Here is a 12,357-nt window from a genome sequence, read left to right as displayed (position 1 = left end):
AATCCTCTGATCAACAAGTGTAAGCTTCATAAAGTTTACATGATCAGTTTCCTATTCTGCAATCAACAACTTACAAGCAATTGGAAACAAAATCAAATAGCTGATTCGATCGTGATCTTGTACGCTTGAAGCCTTGAACAAACGAATAATTAACAGAACAAGATGAAGAACTAACTTACCTCAGGTTGTCAGGGATTGAATTGCACGAAAAATATAGTCAATTAGAGATGATAAATTGCTATTGAGGTAGAGGGAAGGTATCTCGTGTACTCATCTCACCGATCCCTCCTCTAGTCTCTCCTCTTCTTCCTTATCTATGGAGTACTCTGACGACGACGACATTTCCAAATATTGAAAAATAAAATAAATATGGTTAAATGACTTATTCGGTTTGCAGGCCGATTTCAAGTTTCAAACCGTTGGTTTGACTGTTAACTAGCAAACCCTCAAAATTGAACAACATAATCTAGACTGATCGACTTGTTTCGGCCTAAACGGTTCGATCGACTATCTTGGTTATCAAAATAGTAAGAGCAACCATAATCGTTTTGTAAGAAGAGGATGAACAACCTTGGTAATCTTTATAAAGTAGCCGGAGTTTTAACATGTACACGAACTCGATTTACAAGCTGTTCATTATATCATACTTAATATTAAGGAGTGCAATAAATGATTTAATTAGGATAACGAGGTACTCTATAATTGACCACCTAAAGGTTGGGAAATGTAGCGTCTAATTTGTTTGTTTGTTAACATTTGATCCTAAATTTATAAGACCACATGTAGTGGGGCGCCATCTTCAATCATGGCGTCCCATAAGGGCTCCATCCATTACACACGATCTGAACAACAAAGTTGAACTACTTACGAGAAGACAAACTTAAGTTGTACCGATAGATTCAATAACATTATTACTAGTTTTAAATCCCTTGAAACTACTTACCCCGAAGAACCCATATGCAATAAAACTTATTTGGGCATTGCAACAAGATGTAGTGTCCAGCTGGCCGAGACCTAAACTTTCTTCAAATAGATTTAAGACATCAAAAAAGTAAAAACTTATAAAAATAGCATCCATCACAAACTACCTGCTGCAAGCAGCATATCTTTCTCAAGTGAGAAAAATTCAAAAAACACAATGAAACCCTTTATTTCCCTCATTGAGACTTCTTATTTCTAAACCTCGAAAATCTCATTTCGCAAGCATCAGCACGAAGAGTTGGCTACCACCCATTCGACCAAAGTAGGAACAGCAAACCCTGTAGCAGATTTCTTTTTATCGTTCCAGACGGGGCCCGCCATGTCAATATGCAACCACTGTACTTTCTCATCAACAAATTGCTGTAAGAAAAGAGCCGCAAGAATAGAACCACCCTGCCGCCTCCACTATTTGCCATATCCGCCACACCTGATTTCATCTTCTCCCAGTAACTCTCCTCCATTGGCATCCTCCAAAGCTTTTCTCCCGCTGATTCTGAGGCTGCAACTACCTCCTTTGACAGCTCATCACTCGGTGTGAACACCCATGTTTTAGAGAGTTCATCATCAATATTACACCCTTACCATCAATAAATAATGATAATAATAATTTCTTTATGGTACATACCTGCAATTGACGGCCCAAGAGCAATTATGCATGCCCCAGTCAGCGTCGCCAAATCAACTATCTGCCAAAAAAATGTTAACAAGACAAGTTAATGGAATTATAAAAAATACATGCGAATAATAAATAAAAATAATAATAAAAGACAAACTAAAAAATTATACCTTGTCCACACCTTGGTTACAAGCATATACTAATGCATCCGCTAGTGTAAGCCTTCCTCAGCATCGGTGTTGTTTACCTAAAACAAATATTAACATTGATTATATAAAGTTCTTCATTTATGAATATTTAATGGCTTGCATACATAAACAGGGAATTACCTCAATCGTCTTTCCATTTGAGGCTGTCACTATATCTCCAGGCCTCATTCCTGTTCCACTTATCATGTTTTCACAAGCTGCCACAATAAAATGAACCTGCAATCAAGTACATGTATGCTATAAATCACTCTTCAGCTTAAATAAATTTCAAACGTTCATATATTAGTGTAAACCCTCACTGTTGAGGGGAAGAGGAGTAGAGACAACCCAAACTCACTTGGAATGAGTGGATTGGGCAAGATTGAGCAACCTGCATATTTCTTAGAATAAGGTCGAGAATAGGAGTTCGTGGAGACATAGGATTAAGGTTAACAGCAAACGGCGTTTAGGGGAGGGGTGCACTTTGGACCAAGCTTTCTTTTAGGGGCTTAATTTTCCCTTTAACTTTTGGTGGCCCTTTCATTTCTTATTGTTTCTAATTTTATATTATACTTTTACGTCAATATTGGAAGCAACCTCTCTATCCGATGGGATAGAGGCATGGTTTGCCTACATTTCACCCTCCGAAGACCAACCAATAGCTTAGCTACGGGAGGGGGTATGGTTGTACTTTAGTGTAAATAACTAGAAAATCACGTGAAAACAGAAAAGTTATTTAAAAAAAAAGAACAAAAAAATTACCTCTACACCAGGTGGTTTAATTTGACCAAGAGCTTTTGCTGCACCCAAAACTGCAGCTGAGCCTCCCATATCAAATTTCATAAGCTCTATTGAGCAACCTGGTCCTGTTTTAATATTGTAGCCACCACTGCAAGCAAAAAAGATCAATATGGCACGCCAAAAACAATCTCTTACTAACTAATTAACTAACTAACGATAGCATCGAAGGTACTGATTTACTAAAAAAAATACGAATTACTACCTGTCAAAAGTGAGTCCCTTCCCTACCAAAGCCAACTTCTTTTTAATGGTCCCACTTGTCGGTTTATAACATAAATGAATAAATTTAGGAGGATTTGCAGAAGCAGCAGCCACACCAAGATACGAACCCATCTTCAATTCTTTACGTTGTTCGGTGTCCAATATTTTCACACTGAAAACATCACGATAAGTCGAAGCAATCTTTTCAGCCTCTTGTGCTAGTGCCCCTGAAGTTTATTATGTTCAATCACAAATAAATTGTTTGCACAATGTTTATAACAAACTAGCTAGTGGGAAGAAAGGATGACTAACCAGGGGTGAGAACATTGGCCGGTGAATTTACAAGCTCTTTTCCCAAAACTACCCCTGTGAAAACCTGCTCGGTGTAGTTAAATTTCTTTTCTAGCTCGGGTCCAACTCCAAGTCCAAGAATGTCAACGGATTTCAAACTAGGCTTCTTGGATTAGGATCTAAATCTGTTATCTTCATAAGTTCCATGTAATACCCCTAACACCATAACACAACACAGCAATCAAACTCCAAAAGCACTGAACTTCATAAGGGCAAAACAGTAAAAAAAAACACCAAAAATACCAGTTGCTATTGCTGATGCAGCAGTGAGCTTGGATACCGAACTTAAGTCTTCAGAATTCACAAGCACAATGGCAACATTGTTCGCTTGATAAGCCTTTGCTGACGTGGCAACAGACTTGCCAAGAGCCCGGTAAGCTGAGGTGGACAAACCGGTTGTGCATTTCCCAAGGCCAAATAAACCGACCCGTTTGGGGCCGTGACCTGAAAGCCTAAGAAGAACGGATTGGCCGGGTTTCGCTGTGAGTCGATGTTATTCAAGATGGGGTTCTGAAACTTAGAATTATTGGCTTTGGTGAAGTCCTTTTGGGTGAGAGCAAGTGCAAGCATGTCCCCCTTCCATTCTGTTGCTATATTGATGTCTTTTGCAGCAAATGAGATCTTCATGTATAAAATGTATTACTATAATCATAACCAGAAATCTAGGTTTAATTAATATTGAGAAGAGATTTGGATTCAAGATATACCTTGGGTGGATCGATTTGAAGAGGAACGGTGAGGCCGAGGGTGGCCTTAGCAAGATCAGGCGCCATGCGAAGTAAACAAGGGAGGTTTGATAGGGATGGCAAAATAAAAGTCGAGTGAAGAAGATGATCGATGAGGTGGGTTTGAAATGTGGGAAATTTGTATTCCATGTAACTCCAATTTTATTTACAAAGAATAGCTTGTTTTATAGTTTTTGTCACCAGCGAAAGAAACTTCATGTTTTAAATCCCTTTCACATTAAGTTTTTTAGATAAAACCTGGTTAAAATTTTCCATTAAATTTGATCATGTACAAAACACATGAGAGTAGTTTTGTAAATTTACCCGTTGATTTAATATATAAAACCAAAAAAAAACATCCATCTTCTCATAACCTCTAGACCAACACCACAACACCATGTTCCATTCTTCCTAACTAAATTAGGTCCTATACTCCTTTCCTTTTCTCAATAACCACCACCACCAACCTAACAACACCTCTAGTTGCCGACTGGACCACCACCGCCGCACATCTGGACAATCACTATCGCACCACCACTAGTGGTTCGTACGATTCCATCTACTTGGTTATACTCCAACCTGATATGTTCTGTACAAGAACAATTGCTACAAACCCTAGGGTTAATCATATGAATAGTTTGAAGAAATTTGATGTTGAATCAAAAGAAAAAGATTATGCATATTTTTGAAACCCTAGATCCCTAAAGAAATTGGAAGGTCTGAGAGCATGTTTGGGATTGAGTTTGAAAAATGCTTATTGGCTTTTTCAAAAAGCCATTTTGAAAACCCAGGATTTGGGCTTTTGAAAAACTGTTTTTTAACCCTTTCAAAAAGCTAAAATAAGAAAGATTTTTGTGATTGCCAAACACATTTTAATTTATTGGCTTTTTGAAAACACCAATAAGCCGATAAACATTTTTCAAATTCAATCCCAAACATGCTCTGAAGGTTAATAATGTTAGATCTCGGTCGTTTCCTTCTTCAATCCTTTAAAACCTAAATTCGATTTATGCCCCAAATTTGTGTTAATGGTGGTGATTGGAGGAGTGGCGATGTTGTTGGTGGCGATTGAAGGAGCGAAGGTACCGTGGTTGGTGGCTATTGGAGAAGTGGCGGTACTGGAGTTGATGGCGGTGCATCTAGCGGTGGCTGGGAGGGCATTGCGGTGGTGGTTTCTGGTGCATCTAGAGGTGGCTGGTAAAGATGGTTGCATATTGTAAGTGGAGGCATGTCGCAGTTTGTGTGGTGGTTCTGTGGTATGGTGTTGGTTTGATAGTGGTGTTAGCCCGCTAGGTATGTAGAGAGACAAAAAATAATAGGAGGTGGGTGACGGTGATAAAGGTTGTGGAGATGCGGTAGTTGGTTTAGTGTGGTGGTAGCAACGGGTGGTTGATATAATGCTAAATATATATAAATCTCGTGTGTATTTTAATTAATATTTTATTAGTTCATGTTCGATTTTTATTAGGATTTGTATACTACTAATATATTTGTATATTGTAGGTCCTTAGACTTGTTTATGGTTGAAAAGAGTGAAAAACAAGCTAAAACAAACCAAACCGAAGAACCGGAGGATCAGGAAACGAACCGGACCGGACCAGCAACCACCCCCCCACCCCCACCTAGCACGCTGTGTCGCGCAGCTAGGAGAGAGGAAGGCCGCCGCGCGGCGCCCCGGGCCTTTAGTTTCTAGAAAATTCGATTTTATCAGTTTTGGGACTTGAAAAGTCTATATAAACACCTTTAAACTTAACCCTAATCATACCCTGAAGAACCATCCGAATTTTGGGAGTTCCAAGGCTTAGGATTGCAACTTTTGACGGCTTTGGAGGGGAAGAATCATTCGGTGAAGCGCTCATTGTTTGAAGACGAAGAACACGGGTTCTATCTTTTATTTTCTTTTGACTTTCATTATTTTCACCATGAATTCTTCTAAGTTTCTTTTGTTTAAATTCACGATGCTTGGCTAAATTTTATGAACTACTTAGGCATAAGATGAACCTATTTTGACGTTGTGATTGATTTGGGAGTTGTTTATCATTATGGTTTTATTAATTAGTAAAAGATACAATCATAATAAATTGATGCATATGGATACTTAGGGTTGTTTGATGAGTTTTATTCCATAACTGCCTTGATTATTGTTTGTCATATGATAGGTCTCTATTAGGTCAATTACTTTGTGTTCTTGATTATTTTATGATTGATTTGCAATAAGATCATAGGAATAATATTATCAAATAAACCTAAGTGTGCTGCTAACCTAAATAGCTGTAAGGTGCTAGGTTATAGATGTAACATTTCGGATTTTCCAAACCCGTATTCGTTTACGAACGAAACATTTTTAGACCTTTATTATTATTGAAAATCAAGTGTTTATAAATAATTAAGTTTATAATTTTCACTTTAGGCCCCTTATACTTTATATGTCGTTCAAATCTTAAAGTATGCATAAAAAGTTCGTTAAATGACCTAAATCCAAACTATAGGGACTAAAGTTGACAAATGATGATATTTTCCTCCTTTTGGCTGGAACACCACGTGGTGGGGTGGCCTAGGCCCACCACGCTGCGCTATGGGCTACTTGCACAACTCGTTACGTTTACTATTGTTTCCTAGTTCGTTTTTGGCCCGAAATCGCTTATTTTAGGACATAATCGAGTGTTTTAAGACCCAAGAAGACTAATATAGCTTAGATACATGTCCATACTCATTAACCCTTGATCAAGAACGAAATTTACTGGTTATAATGTTGATTTGATCATTAAAGGCCCATCTAGTTCTAAAACAAGTAAGTTACCATATTTAGTTCAATTTAGTGTATCCTATATAAACATATCATTATTTCTCTATCACAAATCATCCCTAAACCCTAATTCACAATTCCTAGCCGTCACCTACCTCCAACCTTCATCATCTTCTTCGGTTTTTGCATTATTGTTGAAGATACACTCATAAACGATTGACTTTGCTTATGCACCGACCTTTGACTTCCGTTTCTCATCGATCCTTTCACTTTCCGGGTAAGTTGTAAACATAAGAAACATTCATATATATTTCCTAGTCAATAACCTTCAATCAATTTCGGTGGTTGAAGGGTATTGACTGGTCAATTCGTTTAAAACTCGTTAAAGGGCAAAATAGTCAACAAGTTTGACTATCCGTTTTCTCATACTTCTGGTCGGATTCAACGTTCGGTCCAGAAGACTTTTATTCTCGTAACGTGATTTTATGGCTACTGACCAAAACCCGACTTCCAACTCGTTGTTTGGATTCTGGTCAGTACCAGCTCGCTTAAACGTTTAATTCAACATAACTAGAGTTATACTCATCCGTTTGGATTGATTCCAGCGGCATTAAGTTCGTTTTTATTTATAGTTTCGTATCACAAAGTTTCAGGTTCTAATTTGTTATCTTGTTTGACGCGTATTGAACGACTCGCTTATCAGTCTACTTGTTTATTCTTCATTATATTCACTTGACTTCCATCTAAGGTGAGTTTATCATTCCCCTATTTTACTCAATTTTCACAAATGTCTTGGGGACATATGCGTACGTATTCATATATTCATAATATATATATATGTATATATTCAAACAAATGCATACGTGTTATTGTGAAGTGATTTAATCAAACATACGTGTTACTTGCTTACTTGTATTGCCATTCAATCAATCATATGTTGGAATTACTATTCAATCAATCATATAGCGGGTGTTCCTGCTGGTGACCAATGCCCGATTCGCTTGGCAACGGTCCACATACTTGTTTACGGTTTGATTTTATTTACTGCACTTATCACGTTATGCTTATTTATTGTATTGTGTCAAAACTGGTGATATTCTCACTCAACTTTATGTTGACAAAAACTCCATTTTATACGCATATACAGGTTGATTGTATTGAAGATCGAAGTTTGGACACTTAGACGAGACTTTAGGATATAATCAAGTTAACATTTATTTGGGTTTATATTTGTATGTTTAAATTGTTTATTGTATTTGGTTGTTGTCTGTATAATTGTAATAAAATAATTAATTAGATGTTTTCACCTTTACTTTGATAGTATCTTCGAGCTGTGAGCAATCGGATCACGCCTCGACATTTCCGCATTAGGTTGGGGTGTGACAATTGATAGGTCTTTATTAATTAATCTTGCTAGATTTAGTTCTTCGTAAAGAATCCGTCTAGTGTTGATTATTTAATATTGTCTATTGAATCAATTAAATATATTAATTTGCCTTTGATTTCTGCGCTGTAAGGTAGGATTTCATTATAAAAGAACTGATTCATAAATAATTGTGTGACCGTAAGGAAATTTGATTTTTAATAATGGTGTGCGCTAAAACTTATTAGAAACACATAGGTGTCTTCTTAAGAAGGGTCAGGGATCCTGTTCAGGTTTTCTCTTAAGCGTCTATTTTACGATCCCAGTTCCATAACTAAATATTTTCCCGGTTAATTAAGCTGAAACGTAGGGGATTCTAACCTAGATAGTTTTTCATCATCATTTGATTTAATCAATAAACTTGTGTTTTCATTTAATTTACGTGTTTTCTTAAATTAGTTTTAATAATAGTTTGAATTTAGCATTTTAATTAACCCCCCCCCCCCCTCCTTAAACAAATATAAACAAACAAGTCGTGTCTATAGTTTAGTCTAATTAGCTAGTTAACATAATTTAAAGGTTCGATATTCGGACTTACTTAGCTTTACTAGAATCGATCGGTTCACTCGCCGGTTAATATTTTAGTCAATTTTTGAGAGTTTAGAGTATTACTTAGTGTATGCATTGGCATAATTTAGTTAATAATTATTTGACTACTTTTAGCACATCAGTGACAGAGGTGAGTGACGTTGATGAAGGCGGTGGTGGTGGTGGTGGCAGCGGAATGTTTAGAGAGAGGCGAGAGAAGGAAGATGGTGGATGTCTGATGGATATAAAGATTTTTTTAATATAGTTATTCTTTTATTTTTAAATATTAAATAATAAACGATGTGTAAAGATACAAAACTAATCTCATGTGCCTTGCACATGATAAGATTTTTAACGGGAAATTTTAACTAGGTTAGGCTAAAAGGACTTAACGCGGAAGAGATTTAAAACATGAAGTGCGTTTTTTGTTATTTCTTTTGCTAAAGGACGTCTATTGAAAAAATGATCAAATATAAAGGACGTCTTTTGCTATTTTGTCATTTATTTATTATTATTCCTTCTACTAATAAAATTTAATGTACATATCCCTAAACTTAAAAAAACATGTTTTTAATCGTATTGCAAGACAGAGTGTTATAGTGAGAATGTTGGTGTCCTCCACCCTCTATATGGGTCGAAAAATGGGGCTTTGGTCAGTGAGAGAGGGAGAAGAAGGGTGGTGTGGCGCTATGCTATGGGTGTGTTGGTTGAAGGATGGGTGAGGTGGTAAGGAGTGACGCCCCCACCCACCATAACACTTGGTCTAAGTATTGTAATGCATATCCTATTTTTCTAGAAGCACTCCCCATCCTCTTCTCCGTATACACAATCATTCGGTTTCTACTACTATAGATGTAATCCTGATTATCAAACTAGCGTTGCAGAAAAGGGGGGGGGGATCCACCCGCCACATTATCCAACATTCAACCTTAAAACCAGTCCACCTCCATGGCGCCATTCTTCTGCCCCTCTCTCTCGCCAACCCACTAGCGTCCAAAAGGGCTTCTTTTGTGAGTTCAACCCATTTCAGCCAATCACCCTTCTTTTTATTTGGTATAGACTCTGGTTTTGGTGTTCGGTTTCGCATTTATATTTTCATGTTTTGATTTTCTCTTGGTATTATTCTAGCTTCTTAGCTAGTTTTTAGTGGAATTTACTTTGTTTTGCTGTTAAAAAAAATGTTCACCTTCCTGTTAAATTTGGAATAAGTATGTTATCTCCTTTTTCCCTGGCTTTGACTAGTCCATTAAATTAGACAAAATAGCAGAAGACGTCCTTTATGTTTGAACGTTTTTTCGATAGACGTCCTATAGCGAAACAAATGGCAGAATACATACTTCACGTTTCGAATCCCTTTCACGTTAAGTCCTTTAGCCCTAACCCAGTTAAATTTTTTCGTTAAATCTGATCATGTGCAAAGCACATGAGGATAGTTCTGTAATTTTACAATTACTTTAATAGTTAAAACTGAAAATTAAAAATATTTAAATATCTCTCTCTCTCTCTCTCTCTCTCTCTCTGTGCCATTACTTTGAACATACATTAATCATCAAAATAAAATCCTCTTCCACTGCCGGATTCCATCCAAAGTTCCGTTGTCTCCAGCATGCCTAAACTCTCAACAGCAACCCTTATTTTTTTTAAAAAAAAATTTGTATCATAATTAACAGAATATTAAGAAGAATTGTGTTATACGACAAAGATGATGAACCATAATCATAATCGATGGCTTTATACATCGCCGATCGTGGTTGCTGGTTGAGGCGGAGCCGACGTTGGTTGCAAAGGGAGCCGGAGCCAGAGGTGGTTGCAGGTGTGTATCTTGCAAAAGTCCTAATTTTGGGGATCTAGGGTTTCAAAATACTCATCACCCTCTCCTCGATTTCATCCCCTATATAACCTAATCGATCTTCTTGGATTTGGAGAAGATGGGTGGTGGTAGCTGAAGATGGGATGGCTGGTGGCGGGTAAGGTGACGGGTGAGGAAGGTGTGGACGGCGTACGGCAATGGTGTAGCGGTTGTGATGGTGTGGACGGGTGGTGGCGGCGTAAGGCGATGAGTGGTGGTAGCTGAAGGTGGCAGGTTGGCTGGTTGTTGTTAAAAGGGATGAAGAGGATGATGAGAGAGAGAGAGAGAGTGAGTGTGTGAGTGTGTGTGTGTTTATATATTTTTTAAATCTTTTTAAATATTCTATAAATACAATGATAGAATGACTTATACACCGTGCTTTGCACATGATCAGATTTAACGATAAAATTTAACTGGGTTAAGGCTAAAGGCCTTAACACGAAAGGGATTCGAAACGTGAAGTATGTATTCTGCCATTTGTTTCGCTAAAGTACATCTATCGAAAAAACGTTCAAACATAAAGGATGTCTTTTGCTATTTTGTCGTCAAATTAAAAAATATATTTTAAACAATCAAGATTATAGCACCTTTTATTCAGAAGCTTAAATTCTTATTTTCATAAAATTCATAATGTTACACGAAAAAAAAGGTCAAAATGGAGCCACAACACTCAATTGAATGAAACTTTTAAGAATGTAGTGATGATTGCTTAGCAAGAGACCTTAAAAAACACAAAACAGACAACATGTAAAACAATCATCAAGAAACTGTGGAAGGTGCATCTTCAACAGGTGGTGGATCAAGCGGACGTACAGTTCTTGGAAGCACGAATTCAGCAAAAACTGGATAATGTGAAGACGGGTATTGGCCGTCAATGTTATCATTCACTACTTCACATAAAACGGGCACCAATGATCGCCCTCTGAACAGAATCCAGTCAATGTGTAAATCTTGAGTTTGCCGATCCCAGCACATGCAAAGGGCCCGAAATATTAATTTTAGAAACTCCATAGCTCCTTGTTTGTTACCTAAAAGGGTCAAAAAAAGGCAGGTTGGATAACATGTCAGGGCCAAAAGAGGTGATTTGTTGCGGGTCAAAAGGGTCGAGTTGACCCAAAACCGTTTAGTTTCATCTATTTTACTTTTCTGTTAATAACTAGTGTGGCAAATAAGATTACATTATGTATTAAATAAATAAAATGATTTATAAGGTTTTGTGCCGAGTCAAGCCCAATCTCAACTAGGCTTGAGCTCTGCTTGTTTCAAGCTCTATTTCAAAAGCTCGAGGTCATTCGTGAGTAGTTTTTAAGCTTGAGCTCAGCTCGGCTCAAGTTGTTTATTATTTGTTAATTAATTTATCTATATTCATAATTATTTTTATATATATTTAAGTACAATTTTTACATGACACAAAATATAGATTATTTAGTTATGCTATCATAATATTATTATTATTATTATTATTATTATTATTATTATTATTATATACATTTAATCTCTCTAATAAAAATTATATAAGGCTCGTATAGGCTCACGAGCGGCTTGAGCTCGATAAGTGAAGTTGTGCCCTGGCTCAATTTAAGCTCGGCTCGATTTGAGATTTAGGCGAGCTGATCAAAAAGGGCTCACAAGCGGTTTGGCTCGTTTACACCCCTGACTAAAAATACCCTTTTGGTTTTAAGAATAGTCTTTACTATTTTACCCATTTGGCCCATAAGAAGCTAAAAACATAATCCAAATTGAGAACGGTTCAAATTCAAATTTTCACCTATACTTCAATAGTTCAATGTAAAAACTAAAAATGATACCTTTAAATCAATGATACGTGCGTATTAGCGACGTATTTTTTCTCAGCCGAGCATTAGGCCACGCATCTCTCATATCACCTACAATACCATGTTCTCTGAAAACGGAGTGTGTACTAAATAAGAATTAGTACTTAGTCACA

At 37.0% G+C, this 12,357-nt stretch overlaps 1 pseudogene across 1 annotated transcript; it reads right to left on the bottom strand.

The window, feature by feature from the left end:
• Window positions 1-1,179: 1,179 nt before the first annotated feature.
• Window positions 1,180-3,911, bottom strand: LOC143542135 (leucine aminopeptidase 2, chloroplastic-like; annotated as a pseudogene). Its single transcript, XR_013136857.1, has 9 exons — window positions 3,846-3,911; window positions 3,382-3,759; window positions 3,100-3,294; window positions 2,789-3,014; window positions 2,548-2,674; window positions 1,927-2,022; window positions 1,768-1,844; window positions 1,607-1,667; window positions 1,180-1,525 (listed from the first exon to the last, which is right to left on the bottom strand). The product of XR_013136857.1 is annotated as a leucine aminopeptidase 2, chloroplastic-like (transcript).
• Window positions 3,912-12,357: the final 8,446 nt, after the last annotated feature.

The sequence above is a fragment of the Bidens hawaiensis genome, unplaced genomic scaffold (genome assembly GCF_021521415.1).
Source record: "Bidens hawaiensis isolate Kalapana, Puna unplaced genomic scaffold, B.hawaiensis_p1.1 tig00012785_1, whole genome shotgun sequence".
NCBI lineage: Eukaryota > Viridiplantae > Streptophyta > Magnoliopsida > Asterales > Asteraceae > Bidens > Bidens hawaiensis.
Note: the sequence above shows the minus strand (reverse complement) of the source record. Positions and strands in the feature narration are given on the sequence as shown.